This window comes from Notamacropus eugenii, chromosome 5, assembly GCF_028372415.1.
Source record: "Notamacropus eugenii isolate mMacEug1 chromosome 5, mMacEug1.pri_v2, whole genome shotgun sequence".
In the NCBI taxonomy this organism is placed as follows: Eukaryota; Metazoa; Chordata; class Mammalia; order Diprotodontia; family Macropodidae; genus Notamacropus; species Notamacropus eugenii.
In genome coordinates this window covers 325,965,486-325,991,508 of record NC_092876.1, presented here as the reverse complement: position 1 = coordinate 325,991,508, position 26,023 = coordinate 325,965,486, and the positions used below count along the sequence as shown (strand labels likewise).

Genomic DNA, 26,023 nt, shown 5'->3' with positions numbered 1-26,023 from the left:
GCACAGCAGTTAAGATAGTAGATGATTCAATGAATCCTCTGTGAACCAGTTAGTTTTGCTATTCTCTGGCATCCCAACTTCAGGCAGATGTCAAGTGAAAAATGTACATCATTGGTTTAAAGGGAAAGAGGCAAGAGACCATGGATGGTTCATTGCAAATCTATCCCTGGTAATTGCAAAGACAGCTCAGAACATCTGCCCCACTGACGGCTGGTCAATAGTTTCATTTCTATGTGCAGAGGACAGCAAATTCCTGAGACAATAGTTCTGACATCTGGAAAAGGGGGGATGGGATAGCCTAGAGGATGCAATTCTGGGAGTGTGTCAGACAACCCCTACAGAGATGGACTACCACACACAAGGCTGGCCCTATAAGTAGGCGGCTGCTTGATTGTCTCATTTCAAGAATACTGAAAAGTTAATTTATTGTTACTCCTACACTTGTTAACAATGACTGGAATTTCCAATATCATATTTACTACTTTGGTTTAGATTACCCCATTAAAAATGAAAACACATTCTGATATAGTGCTATAAGCACTAGCATTGGGATAGAAAGCCTTGGGTTCGAGTCTGATTTAGCTACTTTCTCTTTTCTTAACTACAGTTGTGAAACTAAGGGGGATTTTCCAAAAGAACCAAATAGACCAATAATGTCTTAGGTAATAACAGCAATAATAACTTAGCATTTATGCAGCATGTTAGGGTTTGGAAAATGCTATACATATGTTATCTCAGTGTTACCTCACAACAACCCTGGGAGAAATGTGCTATTATTTTTCCTGTTTAACAGATGAGGAACTGAGGCTAAGAGAGTGACTTGACCAGAATCATAAAACTAGTAAGTGTTGAAGTTAGGATTTGAACTCAGATCTTCCTGACTCCAAGTCCAGTGCTCCTGCCCACTGCTCCATCTAACTCTCTATTAATAAAGAAGGGTTTCAGTATGATATGTTTTAACTCACACAAAGGGAGGCCCAACACCTAAAATTAATAGCTGGGGGTAAGAGCACATGGAAGCAAGGACAGTGAAGACAGTGAAGAAATCGTGCAATCAGGGTAGTTGCTGGGATCCCATCAGCTGCTATAGGATGGTCTTCACGCCATGACAAGAATCAGTTAACTATGGTCTTTCCAAGATACTTCTGTTGGGCCTTGGCACACCTAGCTCTGCCAAGCTCTCAGATGCTTCTCCTGCTGATGCAGAATACTTGGATTTTTATCACCTTCACACCTAGTAAGGCAGCCAAAGACTGTCTTCTTAACAAGCTTCCTAAGTCTGGATATCTATCCATTATGTCAGACTACTGGAAGTAGCCTTAATCATGATCTAGTAAAATCTCTGTGATGGACGAAGAAGCTGAAGTCCAGAGAGGTAAAATGATTTTTTCCCAAGGTCACACAAGAGGTGACTGAACAGGAACTAGAACACAGGTCATCTCAGTCTCCAAAAAAGCAGTAGACTGGAGTTTGGAAAAGAAGGCAGAGATGACTGGAGGTTGGAAAAGGAGGCAGAGATAATCTTATATGATCTTTTTTTAATTAAATTATTTCATTTGTTTTCAGTGTTCGACAATCACTTCCATATATCTTAGATTTTTTTCCCTTCCCTCCCCCTCATTCCCCCTCCCTCCCCACTCCTTCTCTGAGATGGCGTACAATATTATATAGGTTCTACATGTACTTTCCTATTGAATACATGTTGCATAGAAGAATCAAAATGAATGGAAAAAACCATATAAAAAAACAAACAAAACATAATAGAAAAGAAAATGATCTGTTTCTATCTGCAATCCAATTCCATAGTTCGTTCTCTGGATATGGAAGGCATTTTGCCTCAAGAGTCCACTGGAAATTTTTTAAGTCCATGCATTGCAAAAGTCTACCAGAAAAATTCCCCACACACTGTGGTTGTTGCTTTGTACAAAGTGCTCCATTCACTCAGCATCAATTCATATAAGTCTTTCCAGGCTTCTCTAAAGTCTTCCTGTTCATCATTTCTCATATGATCTTATATGATCTTATATTGTCAGTCTATATTTTTTTCTTTATTCAAGGATCACTTATGCATATCACCAGACCAAGCATCAAGATAACTTTATCTTTTAAGAACTGTGACTGAAAAAAAAATCTAAGTCATGGAAAGGTTGTAGTCATTGCTGATAGAGGGATCTCCCACACAGATGACATCACAGGTCCTTTAAGAACTCTGAAGTATTAGGACCCACATGTACAAAAATATTTATAGCAGCTCTTTTTGTGGTGGCCAAGAACTGGAAATCAAGGGGATACCCATCATTTGGGAAATGCTAAACAAGTTGTGGTACATAAATGTACTGGAATAGTATTGTGCTATAAGAAATGATCAACAGGAGAACTTCAGAAAAACCTGGAAAGACTTACACAAATTAATGCTGAGTGAAATGAGCAGAACCTGGAAAACATTATACACAGTGTTCAAGGACTGTGTATAATAGATTTAGCCCTTCACAGCAATGCAAGAACCTAAAATATTTTGAAAGGATTCTTGATGCAAAATGCCATCCAAATCCAGAGAAAGAATTATACAGTCGGAGCTCAGAATGAAGCAGGCTATTTTCTCTTTTGTTGGGTTTTGTTTGGTGCTGGTTTTTCTCATGGTTTTTCTATTCGTTTTAACTCTTCTGCACAACATGACTAATGTGAAAATGTGTTTAATAAAAATGTATGTGTAGAACCGATATCAGACTGCATGCCATCATGGGAAAAGAAGGGGGAGGGAAGAAGAGGAAAATTTAAAACTTACGGAAGTGATTGTTGAAAATTGAAAACAAATTAATTATTAACAAAAAAAAGAACTGAAATATTTTAATTTTCACTTAGAAACTCTGAGATGCAGGAATTGTAACACTTGGTTTGATCTAAGGTCTAGCTAATCCTTTGATCTGATGCTCACAGATACCCCAAAAGATGCAGAAGGGAGAAGAACATGGTTGCCCTTCTTGATATCAGCCATAAAGATCACATATGCCATAGCTTCTCTGAGAAGCTTTTGTGACCTGGACATTTGTGAATTAGTTCAAATGCATTTTGAATTGATCCATTCATATTTCTTGGCAGAACAACCGACAGAACTCTGAAAACCAAACATATATTCTAAAATTATGGGAATATTGGTAAGGTCCTTGAGTTGGGTCAGATGTAGCATTGTATAGTGGACTAAATATTAAACTTGGAACCAGGGAGACTTGGGTTCAAATCCTGTCTCAGATACTGTGTGACCCTAGAAAAGTCACTTAATCTTTCTGGTCATTTTCATCTGTAAAATAAAAAGTTTGGAATTGCTAGTGACTAAGGTTCTGTCCAGTGCTCTAAATCTATGATCCTGTGAAATGAAGCCATGGGACTCTTAGCAACCATCATGATATCAAGAATGAGACCAGCAGTAGAAAGAAGAGAGCTGTTTCTGCCACTGCCTCCTTTCCATCTTCACTATTTGGGGCCCTTTGTGAGGCTTCCACAGTGTGGAGAAAGCTCCTGGCTGGCTAATCTCCAATTGGGAAGCTCCCAAAACTGCAGACCTCCTGCCCTTCTGCTTCTGAAGCAAACCCAGAGCCTTTGGCTCTGCTCACTGATGGCAGATCTGAGAGCCAAGATGATATCTTCTCAGTCATTGGCATTTTGTGCATCCAGCCTTCTTTCCAGATTAGCTGTCAGCAAAGTCTCCTCCATTTTCTGTCTTGGAAAAACTATACCTCCCGGAATAGACATATAGCTGTTTTAAAGGAGCAAAAGAGAGAAATGTTTTCTATAAGTTGTTCTTATTGGATTGTATGTATCTCCTTACATGTACTGTTATTTCTATCTGCCCTTTTTCCTCTTTTGTCAAGAGAGACTCAAACCTGTAGTAACCTCCATTTCAGGCTGTTCATAATTTATTGGAAGTTATCTTTACCCATGGAAAAGAGGTACCGATAGTATAATCTCAGAGAAGGGACCACATGGCCCATGTGACTCCCTGATCAAAAGTATTTATGACCAGAAAAGCTGCTAAAGTGAGTTTTATTTTTCTTGGAGGTCATGATTTTTAATTTTTTATACCTACCCTTAGTTCCCATTTTTCAGATTCCTATCATCTTAGAGAATTGCCTAGAGAACTGAGAGATAAACGCCCAGGATGGGACAGAGTCAGGACTTGAACCACATCTTCCTAGCTCTAAGGTCTTCTATTAAAAAAAGTACCTCTCCTAGTTCCTATACCTACTCTCAATCCTCATTTTCAGATACCCATGTCGGCTTTTGTTTTTGTTACAATTAGCAAGAGCACTAGGAAGTGTTTCCATTTGCTTCTGTTCCATTCAGCTGGCTTTGTGCAAGTTCCTTGAAATTGAATTCAAATGCAATGTTTACCCAAACTCTTTTCAACAGGGCTGTGCGTTGATCTGTTGGTCAGCAAGTCTTTATTCTGATATAATAAGCAGTAAGCATATACTTTGTCCCCAACACTATGCAAGGTAATGGTGACACAAAACAAAATGAAAAAACAATTCCTGAGTTCAAAGGGGTTACAAAAACTCTACTGGAGAATAAGGCATATAGCAGATAAGCACAAACATAATGACTGCAGCAAGGAGAGAGCACCAGCAGCCAGAGCAAGCAGGAAAAGCTTTCCGTAAAAAATGACACATGAACTGAGCTGTGAATGAGCAGCTTTTGTAGGCCATGTGGTCATAAAAAAGGGACACCAGAAGAGGAAAAGACTTGACCAATCCCTGTCCTCAGTGAGCCTACAGTCTGGTCAAAGAGATAATTTTTATATGACACATAAGCCAATTAAGGAACAATACAAAATGGAAAGTATTGTGTTGATTATATTAACCACAGTAGCAGCTCAAGAGATAAGACTAAGATGAGGTCTTGGAAGCAAAATGCCTTTGTTTTGACCATTAAAAAAGATGGGTGACTTTGGCAAGTAATTTCCTCAACGTCTCAGTTTCTTTATCTGTCAGATGAGGTGAAAGGACAGAATTTCATTTCTGACTTTTTATGGTCATATGAATCTATACTGGGGTTTTTTCTTGTAGTTAAGTACTAGTCATGGGTACATGGTTTAAACCAGGACATGTAAAAATCCAATAATGGGAAGTCATCTTATGGAAGTCCACTACTCTCACTCTGCCCTGGCTACTTTCTGTTAGGGAGGCAAGGATGACTAATTAATGTACCTACAAGTGTTAGTGATTGAACGTACCTCCTCCCCAACACCTTCTGTCTCCCTCTCCAGATGATTTGATCTAAAAAGGAAGAGTCTGAGAAGTATAGGTTCGGTTCCTCCATAAATAGTCGACCAGGAATCAGGAAGATCTAAATTCAAATCCAGTCTCAGACACTTCATAGCCATTTGACCTTCAGCAAATCACTTAACTTCTGTCTGCTTCAATTTACTCATCTGTAAAATCATGATAATAATAGCACCTGCCTCCACTGTGAGGGCTGATAATAATTATGAAATGTTTTGCAAGCCTTAAAGCATTATTAAAATTCTAGCAATTATTAGCATTATTATCAGTTGTTGTTCAGTCATTTCAGTCAAATATGACTCTTCATGGCTCCATTTGGGGTTTACGTGGCAAAGATACTGGAGTGACTTGCCATTTCCTTCTTCAGCTCATTTTATTGAGGAGGAAACTGAGGCAAACAGGGATAAATGAGTAGCCCAGGGTCTCACAGCTAATAAGTATCTGAGATCATATTTGAACTCAGGTATTCCTGCCTCCAAGCCCAGTGTTCTATTCACTGTACCACCTACTTACCTTAACATTGTTATCTTCAAAGAAATTATGCATAAGTAGAAGAATTGCAGGCATGTTCAGGCAGGCAAGTGAAGGAGTTATAAGGGAGTCAGAAAGTTTTTCAGATTCCCTTCATATCATCACCACTGGATGACCTTGTATCCTTGTCTGTATGTCTTCATACCATGTGATATACTGAATCTTCCCAAAAGCATTGGAGAATGAGAGGAGTATTTTTAGATTAGTTCACCTTGGTGGTGCAGTGGATAGAGCACCAGGCTTGGAGTCAGGAAGACCTGAGTTCAAATTTGACCTCAGACACTTACTAGCTGTGTGACTCTGGGCACGTCACTTAACCCCTATTTGTCTCAATTCTTATTTGTAAAATGTGCTGGAGAAGGAAATGACAAACCACTCTAGTATCTTTGCCAAGAAAACACCATGGACAAAGAATCAGACTGACTAAACAAATGAACAACAGCACTTTAAGATGCTTTGGAATGTTCTTTGACTATGCGAAGAACAGTGGAGCTTCCTGTGCTTTTTACAATCCATTAAAGATGCTGTAAACTCCAAGGTTGCAGAAGATCAGCTCATCTTAGGTCCAGGTGGCAGGAACAATTGGAATTTGAAGAATCAGGTTCCATCACCTTCCCAGCAGAGCATCAGAAAGGAGGGAAGGGAGTATCCCATGTGTTCCCAAAAGAACACCTTGATAACTTAGAAGGCTTCATACCTTTGAGTAAGTAAGTCTGATAACTCATAATTCTATAGCAGTTTCTTCACAATTACCCATTTTACAGATAAGGAAACTATTGAGAAGTTATAAGTGACTAATCAGTAATTACATACGTTCTGTGAATCAGAGCTTGGACTCAAACCCAGATCTACTGACTCCTTTGACTTTTCCTCATTTCCATCTCTGTGCATGCATATACATACACAGGGAGAGAGAGGAGGGGGTGATGAGGGGGCAGAACAAGTATAAAGGATGACCATGATAGTTTGTGGGCTTCATTCTATATGTGAGTTTCACTTGTATTCTGGGCCTCTTTTTACAAGGTAACCTGAGTTTCTTAATGATGCTCCATATTTTACACTTGAAAGAAGAATCTGCCCCCATGGGACCTAACACAGTTCTTGGCACACAGGAAGTGCTTAATAAGCAATTGTTGATTCATTCATTCTTTCATCCAACAAACAACATTAGGTATCTATTCTGTATAATTCACTTTGCTGGGACCAATGGGAAAATAGTGAGACAAATTATACAGATTGATTAACTAATGATGACTGTGAGGAAAAAAACCATAGGGAAATGCAAGCAGATGGAGAGGAGGCAAGAGAGAAGATAACCTAACTACATTACACAGAAGTCAGGAATATATTTGATAGATTGGAATCAATAAGTGATTCCATTGCCTCCTCAAAGCCTACAGGAATTGTGTACTTTCTAGTGGTGCCTCCATATACAAACAAGCACATGGCCTCTTGATCATTTGCTGTGCAGTTGATAGGATCAACTCATGGCTAATGGAATCTGGTCAATGGAGCAAGTACCAGAGCCCTTGTACTGAGGGCAGCTTCCATCCATGAGATGAGTCCTGCCGTTACAGTATAAGACTATTCCTGGTACCTTAGTCACTGTCCCACACTGACCAGGAACATGCAAATAGACTGACAATTCATTTGCCCAACACCATTTTGGAATAAATTCTGCTTCAGAATTTTTAAGTGAATTTTTAAAATTATTGGAAATCTCATTGGGTTAGTCACTTAATCTCCTTAGCCCTCAACTTCCTCATCTGTAAAATGGGAAGGTTGAATTAGATAGTCTCTGAGGTCCCGTCCAACTCTAGATCTGTGATTCAGATCCAGATCTCTTTTATATAAAAGTGTATTACATACTTCCCTAACTTAGGATCAAAGGATTTGGGTTGAAAAAGAACGTTCAGGCTAAGTCATAGAACATAGTTCAGAGGTAAGAGCTAGAACAGACCTCAGGAGTCATCTAGTCCAACCCCATATTTTAGAGATGAGGAAACAGCCTTAGGGAGGGTGACTTACCTTAGCCTAAGTCACATAGGTAAAAAATAATAGCTGAACTGGAATTTAAACCATGCCCTCTGCTGCCAGGTCCAGCACTTTGTTATCTACCTGACAATCTCTGCTTCTCATTGCTATCGGTCTGACCACCTCTCACAACTTGTTTTCTTCTTTTTAATACCTTGCATCTAATCAACTGTGGACTGGGAAGCCAGAAAGCCAAATTTGTTAGAATTGTGTCTATTATAAGAGAAAATAGATGCTGAGTGGGGGCCCAAGGGACTCACCTGTCAGTAAAAAATATAATCCATAGGTCAAGGAGTTAATGACAGTTATTAAGACTGCTCAAATTTATTTTTTTATTTTTTCATTCTTTTTTGGCTTCTCTATAGAGAAATTTATTTTTTTATTTTTTCATTCTTTTTTGGCTTCTCTATATATTAATAAGGTAGAAAGATTTGGTATCAGAGAACCTGGTTTCAAATCTTAGCTCCAAGACTTGCTACCAGTGTGACACTGATAATCATTTCATTTTCGCAATCTCAGTTTCTTTTGTACAATGAGAAAATTGAAAAAAAAAATGGTGTTTAAAGTGCTATCCAGATCCTAACTGAAGTATTACTATGCCACGATGAGAGGATTGTGTCAGGACATGGAGAGAATGAGATGACATTTTTTTAAGGATTGACCAGGTTTTTTTAGTTAAAGTTTTGAGTTCCAAATTCTATCCCTCCCCTCTCCCTGAGAGGTAAGCAGTCAGATATAGGTTTTCCATGTGCAGTTATATAAAATATTTCTATATTAGTTATTTGAACAAGAAGACTCAAATAAATGAAAAAATGAAAGTGAAAATAGCATGCTTCAGTCCATATTCAATCAATATCAATTCTTTCTCTGTAGGTGAATAGTATGCTTCATCATTAGTCCTCTGGGATTGTCTTGGATCATTATATTGCTGAGAATAGCTAAGTCATTCACAATTCTTCATCATATAATATTACTATTACTGTGTACAGTGTTCTCCTGGTTCTGCTCAATTCACTATGCATCAGTTCATGTAAATTTTTCTAGGTTTTTCTGAAATCATCCTGCTGGTCATTTCTTATAAAACAATAACATTCCACTATAATCATATACAGCTTGTTTAACCATTCCCCAATTGATGGGCATTCCTTTGATTTCCAGTTCAGAGACACCACAAAAAGAGATGTTATAAATATTGTTGTGCAGATAGGTCCTTTTCCCTTTTTTTGGATGAGATTCTACATTTTCATTCATTTTTCAAGGAATGTACTATTTTGAGTGAGACACCCGGACAGTGTGAATATACCTGTCTGTATCCAACAAACACCATCTGTTTTTGAAATTGTAGAATAACTAGGAAATTAATTTGGACAAAGAGACTGTTTGCCTCTTCCTCCTAGCATGGCACCGTGTGCTACATTTTAGTTTTTTTCTGTATTTCATCCAAAAATATTAGAATGCGAATTTAGCTGTCTGTTCTCTCAGCTATGAATCACACACCCTGTAAATGGGAGGTATTAGTGTATGCAAAAAAACCAACAGCGCATTGTGTTGGTAGCTTGAACTTCCTGTAGTGATTTGATAGGTGGAGTAAGCAGGCTCAAATATGAAACAGAAAGATGCAGAGGAATTGATGTGAATAGGAAGTGGCTTAGTCTTAGTTTTAATTATATAAGAAATGGATTTTTCGGCTTACTTCTTGTGGTTCTAGAATCTATGGCTTATTTAAACTAGATTATTATATTAACTAATGCACTCACCTGCTAGTACTTCAAGTCACAGCTGCCTCTCATTTTAAGGAATCCAAAGTCCTTTGCCACAAATGATCACTTTGAAGCCAAATCAATTATCCATCATTGTGGGTTCAACACAGGGCTCTTGGAACTAATGGTGTATCATCTCAGCTTACTGAAATCATACGCTGACTTTCCAGGCCAATTGTTTATCTAAAGAAAAACAAGTGGAGTGACTGAGTGAGAGCCCCCTTCCAAATCAATATAGAGATGAATAAAGGCCACACGGGCTAGCTGTAACCCAAAACCTCATTGTCCTCCTGGAGAAAATGCTATTTGTTTTCTGGCCATTTAGAGTTGCCCTTTACTTGCAAGATTTCGAAAGGTTTTCACTGTTTCAGATTTATTTTATCTATGCTGCCTGAAATGGCTATGAGAGATGATATCAGACAGAATGCCACATGGCTTTATTAGAACCTAGATTGGCTTATTATGCAAGGTCTTTCATCTGTTCTTCATGTCCTGTCACTTTCTAGATGAACTGTCTCAAGCAGTGGTCTCCACACTTTTTTGATTATTCATCCCTTTCAGTCAAAATGTTTTGAGCACATTCACACCCATATGCGTTTATTTACTTATAATGCACTATTCAATTAATACCATTATATATTATGAAACTTTCACAAGTATAAAAATTTCAAAAAGTAAGATAATAATGAAATAATATTTGGTCCTAGAATCAATGTAAATTGGAGTTTACTAACTCCAGAAGTAATATAGTCAGGACTGTGTCTTAAGAAAATTATTGTGGTGGCTGGATTGGAATAAGGAGAACCTTGACCAACTAGAAAGCTGTTATGATAGTCCAAGAAAAAGTGTTAGAGGTCTGCAATAGAGTGGTAACTTTTAATGGGTAGAGAGAAGATGGCAGATGCCGCTGTTGTGGAAATAGGAACAGCAAGATTTGGTGACTGATTGGATATGTAGAGTCCAGGGGAAGTGAATAGTAAAGGATTGCAGAACTGAGTAAGTGGAAGGATTGTAGTATCCACAATAAAACTAGGAAAATTCAGGAGAAGAGTGGAATTGAAGGAGAAAGGTAATGGGTTGTGTCTTGGGCATGTCAAGTTTGAGATGCCTACGGGATATCCAGTTTGCAAACAGTTGTAACTGGAGTTCAGATTAGGACTGCATAATACAAATATATGAGTTATTTGCACAGCAATGATCATTGAACCCATGGGAGCTGATGAAGTGAGAGTATGTAGAGAGATGAGGGTGTTTAGATTATTGAAACTTGGGGAATACCTACAGTTGGGGAGTATAATATTGACTATGATCCAGGAATGGGGAATGAGAAGTCAAGTATTAAGACAGAAAGAGAGAGTATTTAGGAACAGTGCATACCCAGTGATAACAACTCCTATAAAGATGTAAAGGAGAAAAACTGAGAAAAAGCCATTAGATTTAGCAAATGAGAGATCATTGGTGACTTTGAAGAATTAAATACAGAGTCAAAAATAATGAGGTCAAGGATCTGGGAGAATGGAAGGATGTTGGTGCCTTTGCTGGAAGCAGGAAAGTTTGAAAGTATGTTTGGGCAAGAGGAAGGAGAGAGAAGATAATGTAATAGCAACTCATCTATGCTGACTCAGCCTATGCCAATCATTCTTTCCCACCTCCCAAAATGAAAAGTATGTTGTAGAGAATGGAGATGAGGGTGAGGGAGGAAGGAATTTTAGTTGTGTAGCTGCTTCTGGTGCCCACATCAGGTGTAATTACAATCTCCCTGAATGCCTTCCCCCATCCCCACCCCAAGTAGGCACATAGGAGACCAGAAGTGGGAGGGGAAGGAGGGAGAATATTGAAGGGGGTGGTATAGTTGTTGGAGACACGACCCAAAATTCCATTTTTCATCCTCTGATTGACTGATCACACACAATTTGGAGTCACTACCCCAGGTAGGCTAGCCTTACACCTTACTTTGGATACTGGATATTGCTATAAGATGATAGAATCATAGATATAAGGATAGAAGGGACTCTAACGATCATAATACACATACACGCATACATATTTTATAGATTAGGGAAATTGAGAGAGTAATTGACCTAAACTTCACCCAGGTTAGCCGAAGGCATTATCATAAAGTAGACCACAAGTATTTTTAGAACCTTTCTGTCTTGGAAGGGCAATGAGAAGAGTTCTGGATTTGGAATCAGAGGAACTAGGTTCGCATCTCCCTTTGTCACTCCATTATTACTTGTGTGGCCTTGACCAAGTCAGTCAACCTCTCAGAGCTTCAGTTTCCTCTTATGTAAAATGAGGGGGTTAGAGTAAACGGCCTCTAAGGTCCCTTCCAGTTCTAAAACTATGATCTTATGAAATTTTCATTGCCTACCTCCTTTTTGGTCATCAACCCTACTGCTATCACTACCAGGATAAGCCAATGGTACCCTTCTTATAGTGGCCCAAATAGAGTTGCATTTCTGGGCCAGTACCTCTTATTCTGAATTTGTCTCTTTGCTTCCCATCAAAAATGTAGCTGCCCTGTATTGGCTGTACAGTCAAATCAACAGATTCACAAAAATAACTGATAATGCCTTTGTCCCTGAAGGAGCTGGTAAAAGTTGATTCCACAAAAACCAAAGAGGAGGAGAAATAAATTGTCACCAATTGTGGCATCAAAACCTCTAGTGCTCATAGGAGCCCACAGGTACTATAACTTCTTTAAAAAATATATCAAATATGAGAATGATTAACATAAATGTAGCAAATAAGAACCATAGCTATACTACTGGGACCTTGAGAAGCTCGTCTCACTCGTTATTTTGTCTCTTTTTCTAGATTTCTTCAGTGTTCTAAGATTGTCCTTTCTTTGGATTGTTTTCTCTTCTTTTTTATTTCATTGAAAAATTCTGTTTGGAGTTCGTTAGTTTCCTCAGACTTTTAGGTCCCACTGATAGGAGACAGTGATGTAATTTAAATAGGTTGAATTGCAAAGTGTGGAGGTTGGAGGTTAGTTGTTTTTATTTCTAGGTACTCTAGTGGCAGTTCAAGTAGCTACTTATTTCCAAGTGAATGATGGTCCAATTTGTAGTAGCAATGGCCTTAGTTAGAATATCTTTAGGCATAGATAATTAAAAGAGTTCAAACATTAAAGAACAATCTGAAATAGAACCTTTAGTTAAAATAACTGTGATTTAGATAACCAGTCTCTGAAAGAGATGAGGAAATACACACAACTAGGGACAAAATTTAAGTAAATAGAAACCTTAGTCCTTAGCAGTACTCTAACAAAATAGTTTGTTATCAATCCCAATTTAATTAAATTTGCATGGAAGCTTACTTTGTCACATTTCCTAGAGAGTCTTTCCGAGGTCATATGTGTGTGTATGTATGTATGTATATGTAAGCTAGAGAGAGAGAGAGGGATCGTTGACTTGATCTCTCTATGTTAGATAGCTTGCTTATCTTTCAGCCCTAAGCACCATTTCTTTCTAGCTACCATCACTTTACTATAACTGAGAACTGTGAAGTCAATTTTGATTAGATCCTTCAGAAATGAAGGCAGCATTTTTATTATTTCTGTTAATCTGTTGATCAGATTACACAGCCAATAACCTTCCTTGTTCATCTCTCACTATGTAGGTAGACCCACACATAGTAAACAAAGTCTCAACTTGAGCTTTTCCTATACAGTACTCATATTCTTTGATCTTCCTTCTCCCTCTTCCACAGGGGAGGAGAGGATGAGATTTCAGAAAGTTTCTGCATTTCCTTATTCTTTCTTATCTCTCTAAAATCATTTGAAATTTATCCATCTTCTAAACAAAGTATGGTTCTCTATTAATAAATGAGGTGACATCTTCTGTTTCTTTTTAAGCTGTTTCCTCTCCTGTATAATGAATAGCTAATTAGCATTGAAAGGGTACATTTAACCAAATTCTTCATTTTCTAGTCCCAACCACTAATAACAGCCATTTAAAAGATGCTTTCCTAAGAGTCTTTTCTGAAAGGGGATAAACTCTTTCTCCTTCATTAAACATTTTAAAAACTTGTTTGAAACCAGACAGTGGTTTCCTCCTAGAGTCATTTAGGGAGACAATTTGGTTTAAAACTTAATTTTGGTGCTCATCTACCTGGTAACAATGGGGAAAAAATTAAGGGCAAATGAATTACTTGTCAAAGATAATAATCAGAACTTTCCCACTGAGAGAATCATCATGGTATAGTGGAGAGTTTGTGTGCTTGAAATAAAAAAGACTTTTCTTGGAATCCTTCCCCTGACCTATGTTTGCTATGTCCCTTATCCTTTTAATGCCCAGGCAACTCTAAAATCTTAAGTTTCAGAAAAGCCAGTCTGCTTGGAAGACAGGTCTTCCCAGGCATCAGTGAAATAAGGAGTCCTGACTGAACAAAAAGCAGAGGGAAATATCTGCATGATGGAAATGGGTTTGTTGCTCTGGCTGAGTATGTGCTAAGGGAGTGGGGGTACTTCTTGCCTTCTTAGGGAGTACTTAAAAGTAAACACTTAGAACTGAAACTTAATCATTGAATAAAGTCATTGTTTATACCTTTACAAAGTGTTACTCTAGTGAATTTGCTATGTCTCTCTCTCTCTCTCCCTCTCTCTCCATATATATAGAGAGAGATATATAGATATAGATATAGATGTAGATATAGATCTACTGATTTGGCCTTATGATCCAAAAAGACAAATTCAGGAGTTTTGGATGTCTTAACAATAATAATAAAAATAGCAGCTCACACTTACCATGTGCTGGAGGCTCTGCTAAGCACTTTGCAATTATCTTATTTGAACCTCAAAACCACCCTAGGAGTCAGGTGCTTATCCCCACTTTACAGGTGAGAAAATAATGAGGTTTGGGGTGCTGAAGACCCCCCAAATACCTACATGCTGGGTCCTGCTTGAAAGAATTCGACACAAGGCTTCTTAAAGCCAAAGTAAAACAAAAGTTTATTAAAGATTTGCCATACTGGGCTGATTCTTAAGGAGCCTAAGCATTGGTAACCTGGCATGAACAAGTGGGCCAGATACAATCTCAGCTAGACAGAGCCTGTGCTGGATAAGATCTGAGCGCCTTCATGGAGGTAAGATGGATCTTATATACAGAAAAGACTGAAGGAAGAATCCAAGTGTCACCAAGTAGTCTGGAGTCCCAAGGATGGTCTTGATAGGGGAGGTCAGCCTGGAATGTAGATCAAATCCAGGAAAGATCTTGATGGGAGTGGTCAGTAGTTCAGATAATAGGATTTTGATAGGATCAAGGATCAAGGGAAGGGAGTATCCAGGCTGGGCCATATGGGCCTTAAGAGAATGCTAAATCAAATAAGGGGAATCCAAGAAGCCCTCAAGGTAAGGCTTTTCAAGGTCCTTCAAAAAAGATGGGACCAATACCCTCCAGGGCCAAAGGACATAGTCTGAGGCTGGATTTGAACTCAGTTATTCCTGAGTATAGGCCTAGTGCTCTATCCACTGAATTTCCTAGGTGCCCCAACATTTATATAATACTGGTTATGTGTTAGGCATTCATTAGGCTAAGCATTTTACAATTATTACCTTATTTGATCATCACAATAGTCCTAGAAGGCAGGTGCTATTATTATCCCCACTTTATAAATGAGTAAACTGAAATAGAGGTTAAATGACTTGACCAAGGTCACATAGCTAGTTAAATGCCTGAGGTTGGATTTGAACTCGGATTTTCCTAACTTCAGGTCTGGTTCTCTATCCAATGTGCCACATGTTTATCTATTGTATGGGATGTGTGTGTGTATGTGTGTTTGTGTGTCTGTAAAAACCCATTGGATATCTTTTTCTTTCTTTCTTCTTCACAGAAACATTGACTTGGTACAGTAGATAAAGGAGTAGGGCCCAGAGTCAGGAAGATGTAAGTCCAAAACTTACCTCACATTTCCCACAATATGACCCTAGGCAAGTCACTTAGCAGCGATCTCACTGTTTCACCAACAACAAAATAGGGACAATAATAGCACCTACTTCATTGTGTAGTTATAAGAATTAAATAAAATCATATTTGTAAGCACTTTACCTGCTACTGGAACACAGTAGGTGTTTAATAAATGTTTGCTTCTTCCCTTCTTTCCTTCTTGTCACGTGTGTAATTTCACCAGCTTTGGAAGCCCCTGGTAAGGAAATTCCCAAAACCAATAAGCATTAACTGTTCTGCAACTTATACTCTCTCAGTGTTGCCCAACACCCAGGATTCCTAGTGTGTGTCAAAGGCAGGATCTGGACCCATTTTGTCCTGGTTCCAGCATCACTTGGACTTCTGACTTTCTCCATTACTCCATGCTGTTTCTCTTGCATATCTGTTGTTTTTATAGAGGTTGTGATTTCATTATGGAGAATTCCCAGAGAGGCAGAATCTTTAACCAATGCTGATTAGTAACTGACAGACAATTTATAGTCCTGGAATGCTGGGTAGGTATACTGAGTTGTGATTTTCCCAGGGTCACACAACCAAGACGTCTGAGGCAGGATTGAAGCCAAATCTTTGTGACTCTAAGGCCAGCATGCTATCCACTATCCCATACTGCCTCTTCAATGAGATCAGTGAAAGTCTTTCTATTGTGAGTTTTAAGCATGCAGTCTCATGTGAGCCTCACGAGAAAACAGGGAAAGGTACTGGCCAATAGATGTACAGATCAAACAGGATGTTGGCCATAAAACCACAGAAGAGACTGTCCCTGAAATGGCACCTGTGCATAGCCAATGCTTTAGTGATCCTAGGTTCATTAATATATAATTAGCATCGTGGTTCCCCCACGCATCCCCCAAAATTGCATGCAAACTAGTTTTCTTTTTTTTGTCTCTTCTGGTGATGGCTTGTCAACCAGTCCTAGGCACTCTTTCTTTATAAAGGAACCACTTCTGCCCCAACTAGGCTGCTGCATCCCTTAAGGAGAAGAACCTACTAGGTGCATTACCGCAAATACCTGCCTTTGCTTGGTTTGAAGTCAATCTGAATCTGAATTCTTACAGTATGCTCGTAACCTCATCATCTTCTCTTGAGTATCTTATAGGACACACCATAACTGGGTCTATATATTTTTTTAAATTTTGAAAATATTTTAGGATTATTGTATAGGAACCACCACAGTCTATCTTTTTTTTTTTTATTCACTAAGCACTTGTTAATTAGGAATCTTGGCTAATAAGTTCCTACCATCCCCAGAGAAATCCTTCTTTGTGTCATGTCTCAGTAATTAGCATGTATGAGAGTTAAAGGTAGTTTCTTTTTCTCTCTCTTTAATATGAATTTTCACAGAATTCACATCGGTCTTTTATTGGAGTCCCACCTCTCCTGTCACTTCTGTCTGTCCTGGAACAAAAGCACTGAGAATGAGATGGATGTGACTATCTGGAGATATTTTCATTTCTCTGTTTTCAAAAATAGCTGTTAAATGATTATGATTTTCTAAACTTTGTCATTAAGTATCTTTGTTTAAAGTCCTGCATAACTTACTACTTTTGAAGTAAGTCCAGAGGTCTTGGATAAGTTTTCCAGAGAATCCTACTCCTACTCCCTCCACCTTCCCCCTTCCTCACAAAAAAAAATGTAATTATGCTACAGGTTAATGTTAATGACCAGACCCAAACACTTTTACTTTCTCATATTAGAGCCAGTAGAGTGAATTTTTCATTCAAGCAGATTAATTTCATTTAAAATCTGTTTCAAGTGGAGGGTTTCTTCTTGCCCTAGTTTTCATAGTTATGGAATGATTTGCAAGGCAATTCAGTAAAACTTGCCTTTAAAATACTCCTTCCCTCCATTCTCCATTCTTCTTTTCTCTTACAGCATCTCTTCTTTTCCCCTTAGATAGTAGCTCTCATTTCTACCACCACCTTCTCTTCCATGAAAACCCATTCATAACAGCTTGTGTTATCAGTCTTGGCTCCCCTGCTCTGATAGATGAGATGTCACTTTAGCATGCTAGGGCCCAGACCTCCCTGCCACTTTCTGCCGATGCTTATAATATGCCTTGTGCTCTTATCTTATTCTCATCTCCCTTCCACCAGAACCTTGGTCTGTCCCTAGATTATATGATCTCTTACAAGGTACCTTCTGATCTATTCACATTCCCCCATAGTGCTGTGATTTCTGTGTAGCGCAGTGGTTCTTTAACATAGAATCCACTAACTTGTTTTTTTAACTCTCTTGAAAACTGTATTTCAAAATAATTGATTTCCTTTCTAATTCTACGTATTTTATTTTAAGTATTTAAAAATAGTATATTGAGAAAGAGTTCAGAGGTTTTGCTAGTCTGCCAAAGGCATCTACAATACAGAAAGGTTAAATAACACTTCATACCACCAAATTCTTTCACAACAAATTAACTTGCAATGACTATCCGTCCTGAGATTTTGGTTGCATGGTATATCTCATTTCAAAGAATAAACATGTTTCTGGACAGCTAGTTCTAAATCATATTGTTTTTTCAAATAAGAAGGTAATTATCTTATATTAATTTTATCAATATCTTTTGGGGTTTTTTAAAATCATCCCTCCCCTTTCTTACCCAATTCATCATCCCATGTAATGAAAAGGGAATAAAAGCAGTTCAAGGAGATTAATCCACCAATTAACTACATTTGACAGAGTGTGTGTGTGCGCGTGTGCATGCGTCTGTGCATTTGTCCTTCGTTGCCAAAGAAGACCATGCCATCAGAGAAATGATGACATGACTTGCACTTGACTTTGTTTTGAGTGAAGGAGGGCCGTGCAGGTCACCAGCCTCACTTCTCCTCCAGAGCCATCTGAATCCAGTGACCAGATATTCATCAGGATGACTGGATATTACCCAGGATGAGGCAATTGGGGTTAAGTGACTTGCCCAAGGGCACACAGCTAGTGAGTGTCAAGTGTCTGAGGTGAGATTTGAACTCAGGTCCCTCTGATTCCTGCATTGGTGCTCTATCCATTGCACCACCTAGCTGCCCCAACTTAGTGATGTAACCAAAGTTTGGACCTTTTGGGTCTTTCTATCAATACTGCAATTGAACTCTCTTTGATTAATTGTCTCTACCTAATTAGAATGTGAGCTCCTTGAGAGCAGGTACCCACCCCCCTTGACTTTCCTATTTATACCCCAGCATTAAGCACAGTGCTTGGCACACAGTAAGGGCTTACTAAATGCTTGTTCATTCATTTAGAATGAAATATACATTGTAGTTAGTTATGATTGCAAAGTAATGCAGTGATCCATTTTGTGAAGTGAACAATCCTTTTAAAACATGAGTAATTCACTGTTGTGAATTAACAGAGAAGAAAGGAAAGAACCTACCTATGTGGGAAATAATAACTTCAAGGCACAGAAGCAAGAGGGAACTGGGAGTCTGGGGATTAGAGAGGTAAAGTCTGGAAGAATTTGGAAATGGACAATACAGAGTTCAAAATAGGGCAAAGAATGCAGAAATGCATCATATAATTCCTTCTCATAGGCTGTGTGATTCATAGACAGACTTTATCCTTCAACAGAACACCTCAAGTAAATATGATTATTCTCAATTTTTATTGTAGTGTAATGGGAATTTTGGATTTTTGTTTTTATTCCTCATGCATTTTTGGTTAACTGAAAGCCTGTCTTCTGTCAATATTAACCTCAACTGGACAAAGTCTGTCCCATGGGAAGTGAAAATTTATTTAAGGTCTTAAATATTCCTTAGATAAGAAAACCAGAGGAAGAATATCAACTGACCTTGACTCTTTGACAACATGTAAATCTTCCCCTTTGATTACAGTGTTTGTGAACCCTCTAAACATGGCTACTAATCTATAATCTGACTTAGTTTACCTGTAGAGTGTTTGACAAAGTTTGCTTCCTTAGGGGATGTATGACTGTTCAAATTTTATGACACTAAAGAAAGTATGCTATTATGGATGTACCTTTTCTTTAATTTTTATGTCCCATGAAAAATGTACAAGACTACAATATGTAAAATATCTATTTCTCTGTTATACTGATTTAATTTTGCCTATAAGGAGCCTGGTTAGAATCTTAATGATTATTCAGATTTTCTCTGAGGCCAGAATCTATTGCTTGAGCATGATAATATAACCTAGATTTTTACTTTCATAATTTCTGCATTGTCGTAACTATATTTTGGCAGCAGTTACCTACCAGGTGAAGTCAGAGAGGAGATATTTCTTCCATGACAATAATGATGTGGTAGGGGCTGGCAAAGATAAAAGCAAAAAGCTTTCCAATAAGATAGCCCAAGAGTCACGTCCTTTAATGAACTTTTCCTGACTATTTCTTGTTAAGTTTTCCCACATCTTGCTGAAATTTTCTATAGAACTTTGTATATGTCAATAACGGTCACTGGGTAATTATTAAGGATTTAAGTAGCCAGAACTGAGGCAGAGAACTGCCAGTGAAGTTGGACCTTGATTGCAACAGAAGCAGTGGTACTGGGGTCGTGTTAGGATTCATAAAAAGGGCAAGATTAACAAAGGTCCCAGGCTACTTTATATTCCACCCAGTCAAATAAGCATTTATAAAGCACCTACTATGTAGTATACTCTATTGGAGAAAGGTCCATTTATAGAAACCCGTCTCTAAGAAGTACCAGATTGTAAGCCTAGGCAAATCACTTCAGTGCCTCTGGTCTCACCAAGACTAGAATTTGCTGAGGAGTTTTCTTTCTGCAGTGGTAGAGGAGATTCCTCACCAGGAGTTCCCTGGATGCCTCCAATTTCACCAAATAAAATCCCACTACAAATAGTGAGCTCTTGGTACTTAAGGTTTAGCCAGAAAATGGACTGTTTCTTTTGGTTCCTTTTATTTGTGCTTCTCAGAACTCCCCAGGCTTTCTGGAATCACTGTGAAGAAATTCAGCAAATCCAGCACAGCTTCTTTCCAATAATTTTCAAATAGCACAGCTTCTGCTAACAATTATCTTGTAAACAAGGACACATTTAGCCTACTTAAGAATAAAGTACCACTTTAGCCAATGTATTTGCATTCAAACAATGGATATGCTAATTAACACATTAATAGGTAACGTTCTTACCTATTCATTAAAGCCTTTACAAGAATCACAAAGACCCATCAGCTAGATTCCTTGGTTCCTATCTGCAGTGTTCTGTACTTAGGGAGGATGTAATTACTTGATGGGAAAAAAAATTTTTTTGGCTGAGTGACCCTGGATAAATCATTTAACATTTCTTTGCCTCACTTTTTTCATCTGTAAAATCAGGATAATAATAGAACCTACCTCCCGGAGCTGTTGTAAGGATCAAATAAGATCACAATTCTAAAGCATTCAGAACAGTGTCTGGCACATAGTAGGTACTATATAAATTTTAGCTGTTTATAAACAGCTAAAACAGAAGAATATTTACCTGATTATTGGAGGAGGAGGAGGAGGAGGAGAGAGCACTGCTAGTACCTAAGGGGATGGGAGAAGGTCTTCTACAGGAGTTGGCACATAAGCTTGAAGGAAAGTAGAAATTCAAAGAGGCAGAAGCAAGGAGCTGGTGCATTCCATGTTCCCCCTCTCCTCTCACTTCCTTATCACTCTTCTTAAGAGACAGGGGGTACAGGGGTACCAAAGGATACCAGGTTTAGGACAAGCCTCGTCCTAGACTCCTTGGTTAGGGAAATCGAGAATCTTTCCCTTGGGACATGGGGTTAACCTATCTTGCTTTCTAGGTAGCCTATGATGAATATTGGAGGCAGGTACAACTGCTGGGAGTTTCAGACCCCCTTGTCCAGGGTTTGTAAGCTTAAGGCATCCTAATTATCATTGCAGAGGTCTGGCAGGTCAAGGGAGATGCTCAGAAAATAGCAAGAATTATAAAGGGGTGAAACAATCAGGTTAATTGAGCACATGCTCATGACCAAGAACAACTCTGGCCAGAGAAGGAACTCCACTAGGATGAATCATTTCCAGGTGAAGAATAGGCCAGAGATTTAGCCTTGAAGGAGGGACTTATATAGGCACTGAAACGGGTCACAGCAGTCCCTCTTTGCCTTATCCATAGGATGTTAGGCATGGCAAGAGCTTGATATTAAATTAGCCCCATTGAGGCAAGGGTGAAGTGGTCACTTGATTAATAGTAAGCAAGTATAGGACTCAAGTCCTAATAATGCTCATTTGGCAACCCTAACGATTTGTCCAGGAAAGATACTGATAAGGAAGAGACTGAGCCATTCTGACCATGTACGGGTGGCCGTAGAATAAGTGGACTGAAGATTATTATAACAGACTTGTGACAATTCATGAAAGCAGGGGATGAATTCCTAAGTTCTGGAGTACCACAAGTATACTAGTCGGACTAAATGTTGTTTGGCCTTCGTTCTCAAAAAAGATCAATGACTTCAGGAGGGTGATGTCTTGAATTGCAAGTGAGTTGGATTTAAGCGAGGCAGAGCTGAGCAAAGTCACCAGCCTCACTCTCTCCTCCAGAGTCGTCTGAGTCCAATGACAAGACATAGGTCAGGAAGACTGAAGATGATCCCAGATGTAGTGGGAGACCTTGGCCTTCTATATTCCTTACTTAGTCACAACATGATATCCTTCCATCTAGCGAGGCAGTATGGTATAGAAGAAAAAGCTTTGGATAATTGATTTGAGCATATTATGTACCTTCTTAATGGTTGGGGGAGAGGAGGGAAGGAAAGATTTTGGAACAAATTTTTTTGAATGAATGAGATAAAAAGATAAATAGGCAGATAGATAAAACATGTAATCTCAAAAAGAAAAAAAAATCATTGGACTGCTCTAATGCCAGATGTTTCTTGATCAGAAGAGAAAGCTTTCAGGACTCCATCAAAATCATTACCCAGGAGGAAAGAACATGGTGACAAACTAAATTTGCACCTAAGTATAAATGACCTTTGTCATATCCTATCCATATTCACACTTTTTTGAGGGGAAGAAGGGTGCAAGGAAAATGGAGTAGTGAAGCATTGTGTAACAAGGAGGGAAAGGAAGAAAGGTGATGATGGGAAGGAAAGAGGGCATGGAAGCAAAATGTGTTGGGAACTACTGAAGAAACATTTGGGTCACATTTACCATTTTATAAGTAAAGCATTAATCATAGTAATAGCTAGCATTTATCTAGCACTTTAAGATTTCTGAAACACTACAGATATTACCCCATTCTCTCATTTGATCTTTACAATAACACTGGGTGGTAGACGCTATGATTGTTCCCATTTTGCAGATGAAGTAACAGGACTTGCCCAAAGTCTGTGTCCAAGGCAGGATTCGAACCCTCAATGTTATTCTGACTTCAAGTTCAATGCTCCACCAATGAAAGTAGAATAAAGTCATATCACAACTGAAGTGAGAATGTGAAAGTGAAAGAAAGAAAAGCCCTACCTTTGATATGGGAAGCCACCCAGTGTCCTCCCAAGCTGTTGTTTTCCCATTCGAATGCCCATGGGTGAGAGTCGGGAGCAAAGGATCTCTGCCACCATGGAAGACCACTGTGATTCAGACGAGAGAACTGAGTTTGCCTCATTAATCTTTATGGGCAGAGGAGCTCTGATACAACAGGCAAGCTGCCTGGGTGCAGCTGACAAAAATTCAAGTAGAAAGGACGCACACCCAGCTTCCTTTCTTCTCTGTCATCTCCTTATTGCTCCATCCCTTGCATTTACAGTTCCCTGGGGGAGGGGGACAAATTAAATCAGGGAGTTGTTTTCTTTATTTACTCACTAGTAAACTAGCTTATGGTCCCCTTCTCTTGTTTTTTATTGATGCCATTTATTCTATAGGACGCGATTGCCAAAGCAGAGCTAGGACAGGAACATGACTTTCCAAAACCTTGGGGGTTTTCCCACGGACTGTACACTATGATGTATGTCTTTTGTTTACTTTCTCCATTTAATTAATCCTAGCCATCTTCACTGCATCTTTGCTCATTAATAATTTGCCTAATAGGAGATTTGCTGTAACATGACAGTTTTTTTACACATACACACACACACACACACACACACAGAGAGTGAGAGTGAGAGCAAGAGAGAAAGAGAATGAAAAAGGAAAGAAAATAGTATAAACTAAGCGTTTAAAAGCTGTTATCTTGCACTGGCTCTGGACCTGAGTTCAAATCCAGCCTCAGACACTTGCTAGCTCTGTGATTCTGGGCAAGTCACTTAACCTTGAACGTCTCAAAAAACAAAAAGCTGTTATTTTGAAGCTTGCCTATGACTGGGTAAAGTCCTGAAGTATGGATAATAAGGGCTAATCTGGACAGCAGAGGAACCTTTTAGCTGCCTCTCTCCACCTGCTATATATTTAGAATTCTTTCATTATTTCATCATTCATTCAACAAATATCTATTAAGCACCTACGTGGTTTCAGGTACTATATTGGGAATACTCAAAGGGGAAGCTTACATTCTATTGGGGGAAAGTAATGTATAGATAGATAAGTAAATACAAAATATATGTTAAGTAGGTATGAGGATAAGAAGGAGGGAACTAATTCCTGAAGAGATCAGGAAATCCTCCTGTAGGGGGTAGTAGAAATCAGGGATTCTAAGAGGCAGGTGGTATTCTAGAAAGTGTGGATGGAGTATTTTCCAGATATAGGAGAGAGCCTGCAAAGGCATAGAGATGGAGGATAGACATCACTACTATATTTGTGGGTGGTATGTAGACATGTGCTTGTGATATTTGTAGAGATTTAAAATGTTTGAGTTTGAAGGTTAGAACAGGTAAGACTGTCATTTAGATACACTGCCAATAGGCAAAAAGGAGAGTATCTGGGTGGCTATTATTGCCTTTTCCTGTATCTGTGGTTCCCCTTTTTCCTTCTCCTCTTAAAGAGGTCCTTCTTGCTGTATCCTCCCTCTATCTTGGGTAAGGATTTCATGGCACTTGGATATGAGTTATAACAGGATTCTGTTTATAACATTATTGATTTAGATCTAAAAGGGTCCTTTTAAAGACTAACTGTTCTACATCATTTTCCATATGAAGAAATTCAAGGCTTTGAGAAATTAAGTGAATTGTCCAAGGTCATGCAAATAGGTCTTCCAATTCTGAAGTCCATGGTTTTTGTTTTTTGGGTTTTTTTCTGGATATGGCACACCTTAGTATGAATGAATTTGCTACTGGCTTCTTTCTACCAATATACTATGTATAACTGTGTGGTAATTTTTTCATATATCTTACACAGAGTGAAGAATAAATCATCAGAGAACCCTATTATAAAAAAAAAAAAAAAAGGAGGCAGCCAGAGATCAGAGTAGGGTCTGTTATTCAGGATCTGCCTTTTCACTCAGCCTACAGACCTCCCACAATAAAAGGATTATGATCCTAAGAGACAGTTGTTTTGATTTCCATTCCTGTTTGTCTATCAAAGCTCTGCATAACCTAGCTAGCCTCCTCCTAAATTTCCAGTCTTCTTATACAGTACCTTACTCCCCATCATGTTCTCTTTGATCCAGTGACACTGGACTCCATATTACATCTCTTGGCTCTTGGCATTTTCTCTGGCTGCCCCCCCCCCCCCCCCCCCCCCCCCCCCCCCCCGCCCCATGCTTGGGATACTCTTCCTTTCTCACCTCTGCCAACTGCCTTTGCTGTTGTACTAACTATAATTCCACCTTTTATGGGAACCTTTTACCAAACTCTCTTAATTCTGGTGCCTTCCCTCTGTTAACTACTTCCTATTGATCCTTCACATAGCTTCTTGGTACATATTTGTTTGCAGGTTGTCACCTCCATTAGTCCTTGAGAGCATTTAATAAATGTTTACTTATTGGTTCTTCCAACTTCCTCTTATGTTACTTTGGGTGGGATTTTCAATAGACCTCTACCTTTTCAGTGGTTGTGTGGTTCAGTATGAGCTCAACATCCATTAAAAGCATGAGCATAAGATTATTTTCAGCTATGTTCTCTTTGATCTAGTTACACCAGCCTCCTGGCTGTTCAACGAACAAGACATTTATTTCTTGGCTTTAGGCATTTTCTCAGTTATCGCTCTTGCCTGGAGTGCTCTCCATTCCCATCTTGCCTACTGCCTTTCCTGCCTTCCTTTAATGCTCACTCTAAAAGGAACAAAACTCCTTGTGAAGCCAGGAAAGGTTTTATTTGTTTTACATTCATTGAGAATGGGTAGCTCCCTAAAGGAGTAGCTTGCTTCCTCAGACAAATGCAAGGCTTTTTTTGCCCTGTTACCAATTTGGATCCTCCCTCCCTTGCTCTCCATTGGCTAGATGTAACCTCCTGAACCTCCCACTTCCTGTTTTCCTTCATATGTTCCCCCTCAAACAGCTCCTTAAGCATACTCATAAACTTCCCACCTTTTACTTGATCAGAAGCTAAGTTCTGCTGGGTCACAGCTCTGATTGGAACCAGTCACCTCTGACTTACATCCTGTTATCACTAATTCTGAGAAAACAGAATTCCTTCATTTGTTTCCCACAATACCAACTACAA

At 38.8% G+C, this 26,023-nt stretch overlaps 1 protein-coding gene across 1 annotated transcript in view; it reads left to right on the top strand.

The window, feature by feature from the left end:
- Positions 1 to 26,023, top strand: part of CLSTN2 (calsyntenin 2) — a 962,254-nt gene that overhangs the window by 642,094 nt on the left and 294,137 nt on the right. The gene's annotated exons all lie outside the window — the stretch shown is intronic.